Source organism: Pteronotus mesoamericanus, unplaced genomic scaffold (genome assembly GCF_021234165.1).
Source record: "Pteronotus mesoamericanus isolate MK-2021 breed Mesoamerican mustached bat unplaced genomic scaffold, CSHL_Meso_final scaffold_651, whole genome shotgun sequence".
Classification (NCBI taxonomy): domain Eukaryota; kingdom Metazoa; phylum Chordata; class Mammalia; order Chiroptera; family Mormoopidae; genus Pteronotus; species Pteronotus mesoamericanus.
The window spans coordinates 46,862,277-46,865,831 of record NW_026555325.1 but is presented as its reverse complement, the minus strand read 5'-3'; the positions used below and the strand labels follow the sequence as shown (position 1 = coordinate 46,865,831).

At 52.2% G+C, this 3,555-nt stretch overlaps 1 pseudogene; it reads left to right on the top strand.

Annotated features, from left to right (window-relative positions):
- On the top strand, positions 1–772 carry LOC129061923 (rho GDP-dissociation inhibitor 1-like; annotated as a pseudogene).
- Positions 773–3,555: the final 2,783 nt, after the last annotated feature.

Genomic DNA, 3,555 nt, shown 5'->3' with positions numbered 1-3,555 from the left:
ATGAAACTAATAAAAGCAGTTCAGGTTCTTCGTTGTGTGCAAGAGGCAGCGAGCGCGGTGCGCCGGAGCCTCCGCCCCAGCCCCGCGCGGGGCGAGCCCCGGAGGCCGCCGGCCGAGTCGCCGGCGCGCAGATGCAGCGAGCGCGAGCAGGACGAGCACTCGGTCAGCTACAAGCCCCGGCACAGAGGTGCATCCAGGGGACCCAGGGGCTGGAGGAAGGCCGACCAGAGTCTGCGAAGTACACGGAGGCCCTGGCTGAGCTGCGGGGCCGTGTCTGTCGACCCCATCGTCCCCAAAGTCACCGTGACCCGCCTGACCCTGGTGGGTAGGCAGGGCCCCCGGGCCCTCTGGAGCTGGACCTGACAAGTGACCTGCAGGCCTTTAAGAAGCAATTCTTTCTGCTGAAGGGGGGTATAGAGTACCGGATAAAGATCTCTTTCCGCGTGCACCCTGAGACCGAGAGACCCTGTCTGGCGTGAAGTACATCAAACACACCGGAAAGGCGTCAAGGTTGACAAGTCCGACTACCTGGTAGGGAGCCACGGGCCGGGCCAAGGAGTGCGAGCTCCTCACCCCCATGGAGGAAGCACTCAAGGGCGTGCTGCAGCTACGAGTGCTGCTTCCGGACAACAGAGCTGACCACCTGTTCTGGGCGTGTAACCTCACCATCAGAAAGGATGGGAAGAGCCGAGCCTGGCCCGGGAGACTGTCAGGGCGGACAGGGAGGGATGTGCGTGCCCCACCCCACCCCAACCCCACACCAACGTGCTGACAGGGCCCCCGCCCACGCTGCTGTCGTTCCCCGGTCTCCTGCCAGCCCACAGGCCCCAGCCCCCTGCGTAGTCCAGTGTCGTCCTGCTTCCGCCGGGGCTGTAGGGGTGGAGGCTGCAGCTTGGGCCTCCCCCCGACTCCGGATTCCTCCAGGGTCTCCCACTTGTCCTCACCGGACCCAACTCACCGGAAGCCCTGGCTTTACCAAGGGAGTGCGGCGCTCAGGTCCCCCTGGGCCTTTTCGGTGGTTCTGCCTCCCCCTCCTGGGTGCGGGGTGGAGGTGGGGTGCATGACGCTGGGCCTTGTGAGGGCCAGTCATCCTCCAGCTGTCACTCCTCCCTGGTCAGTTTGTCCATTGCTCTCTGTAGCCGGCTAACCATGATGCCTTAACATGTGGAAAGTGTGCTGTGGGGGTCGTCACTAACCTCTGACCCCTGTGTCTGCAGGAGCATGTGGTTTCCCTGAGTCCCTGCCGCCGCATCCGCAGTCTCTGTGAGTGGGGAGGTGTGGGACGCGCTGCAGCCGCTCCCGGCCTGCCAGGGCCTGGCCAGCCCCTTCCCCCGTGTCTCCCAGCTAGGGCTGTGGGGACAGCTCCAGGGGTTTGGGGAAAGCCAAACTGCCAGAACTCAAGTTGCCCCCAGTCCCGTCTGAGAGGCTGGGTGTCCTTACGTCTTTGTTTTCTCTGTCCCAGTGGGCAGCACCCAGACCCAAAGCCCACGGCCCCAACAAGGAGCCCTTGGGGGACAAGGCCAACTGCTGAGCCTCACTTGTCCCACCCAGGCCCGCTGGCCTGGAGTGGGGTGCCCACCGGTCAGTGTTTACTGCCTCTGTGTGTGCTGTCCTCTGGGCCCAGTGGCCTGCCACCTCTGCTCCCAGGCTCTGAGCCAACATCCCCTGCAGGCCCTCCCTGAACCCAACCAGGACAACTGTGGGACCAAGCATGCTGTCCCCTGTGCCTCCCCTCCCAGGCCAGGCCCAGGCTGGGACACACAGGAACCAGTTCCTGCTTCGCCTCTTCTGACTGGAGAAATAAATTCTCCCAAAGGAGAAAAAAAAAAAAAAAGAATTCAGCAAGGTCACAGCATATGAAATTATTAATACACAAAAATTAATTATTATGCAGAATATATATACACACATATACAAACAATGGTAGAAAAAAATGGGACAAGTAAACCTCATTTAATTACAAAAGACAAGATACTCAAGACAATAAGAAATATCCAGAATCTAAAAGGAAAATCTTTCTAATACTCATAAAGATTATAAAAGTTAACTTGGAAGGATGTGGAGAAAAGGGAACCCTTGTACACTGTTGGTGGGAATGTAAGTTCGTACAGCCACTATGGAAAACAGTATTGAGGTTCCTCAAAATATTAAAAATAAAACTACCATATGATCTATCAATTCCACTTCTGGGTGTGTATCAGAAGAAAATAAAAACACTAACTGGAAAAGGTACCTGCATCCCTGTGTTCACTGCAGCATTATTTATAACAGTCAAGACATGGAAACAACTTAAGTGTCCATTGAGGGATGAAAGAATAAAGAAATTGTGGTATATTCATATACATATCCATGGTAGAAAACTATTCAGCCATAAAAATGGAAACCTTGGCATTTGCAACAAATTGAATGAACCTTGAGGTCATTATGCTAAGTAAAACAAGTCAGGCAGAGAAAGGCATATATCGTATAATCTCACCTATATGCAAAGTCTAAAACAAACAGAATTGGAATTCATAGATAAAGAGAGCAGACTGGTAGTTGTCAGAGGCAGGAGGTGGAGGATGGGCAAAATAGATGAAGGGGGTCAAATGGTACAACCTAACACTTACCAGATAAATAAGTCCTGATGATCTAATATATAGCATGGTGATTAAAGGTAATGATTTGAAAGTTGCCGAGAGAGTAGATCTTAAACATTCTCATTACAAGAAATAACTATGAAACAGAAATAACCATGTGGTGATTAACTGTTAACTAGACATTGTTTTGATTATTTTGCAACATACAGCTGACCCTTGAACAATGCAGGAGCCTGGGTACCTGTGGAGAGCAGGACCAATAAAATGACATTGGTCTGGTCAAGATAGCATAAAGTATATAAAACAAAGCGGAGTTACTTGTGTCAACCAAGATGGCTGCCAGTCAGTCATGACACTGGTTCAAGAGGGAAACCACCTAAGTCACGCTAGACACATCTAGCAAGGAGACATACTCAAGATCTCTGCACACATGATCAGAACAGGCATGTCTACAGAGTGGGATGACCCATAGGTAGGCTCAAAGGGATATTCTACACTTGCCATATCAGGCAAAACAGCCAAGTACAACCTACAGGTTCCTGGGCAAATTCCCCACTTAGCATCAGGGGTTCCAAGACACTTATCAAAGGACCCATAAGGGCAGAGTACACCGCTTTCAAGGTATAACTGAGACAGGCTCTAGACCACTCCTGAGACAGCAGAGCTCCACGCCACGCTAATCTCCTTTGGCATCAGCTGCCAGAGGCTCTGCCCTGCTGGACTGAGGACTTCATCTGCTCTGCTGCCCACCTGGCTCTGGAGATCCTTCCTTGCAAGACACTGAAGACTCCCTTGCCCACCGTGCTGTCTGCTGGACCTGCAGACTGAGACTCTGGGACTCGGGGTCATTATTCCCCACTGATTGCTGTGTATGTGTGTGTTATAATTCTCTTAGATTGCTGGCATGTGAGTAGGATATTAATGTATGTTGATGTTCTACTCTGAGTGAACCTGCATTCAATAAAAGCTGAGTGAA